General features: G+C 34.4%; 1 protein-coding gene across 1 annotated transcript in view; it reads right to left on the bottom strand.

Moving 5' to 3' along the window:
- The window catches only part of LOC119586582, a gene marked incomplete at its 3' end in the record, with an annotated part of 8,947 nt that overhangs the window by 8,432 nt on the left and 192 nt on the right, over positions 1-323 (bottom strand).

Genomic DNA, 323 nt, shown 5'->3' with positions numbered 1-323 from the left:
GAATGTATCTTTTTTCTAACCTACACTGTAGTCTAAATAGGCATTGTGCTTTTACAGTATTTTGTACCAGAATATTATTTGCCTCTGTGTAGTAACAGTTGGCCTTATTTGAGCACTAGCAAGTGGTTTGAAATCTCAGTTACAAAACTTGACCTCTGGTTCCATTTATTCATCATAATATATATTTTGCTTATACTCCATTAATGAGAAAAGAGGAATTACTGTAGTTCTTTGAACTAGGATGTTCCACTGACACTGAAGTTCTTCAGAAACTTCAGGTTTTCTTATTATTAATATACTGGCCAAGACTGGGTCTGAGGCAT

The sequence above is a fragment of the Penaeus monodon genome, chromosome 21 (assembly GCF_015228065.2).
Source record: "Penaeus monodon isolate SGIC_2016 chromosome 21, NSTDA_Pmon_1, whole genome shotgun sequence".
Classification (NCBI taxonomy): Eukaryota; Metazoa; Arthropoda; class Malacostraca; order Decapoda; family Penaeidae; genus Penaeus; species Penaeus monodon.
Note: the sequence above shows the minus strand (reverse complement) of the source record. Positions and strands in the feature narration are given on the sequence as shown.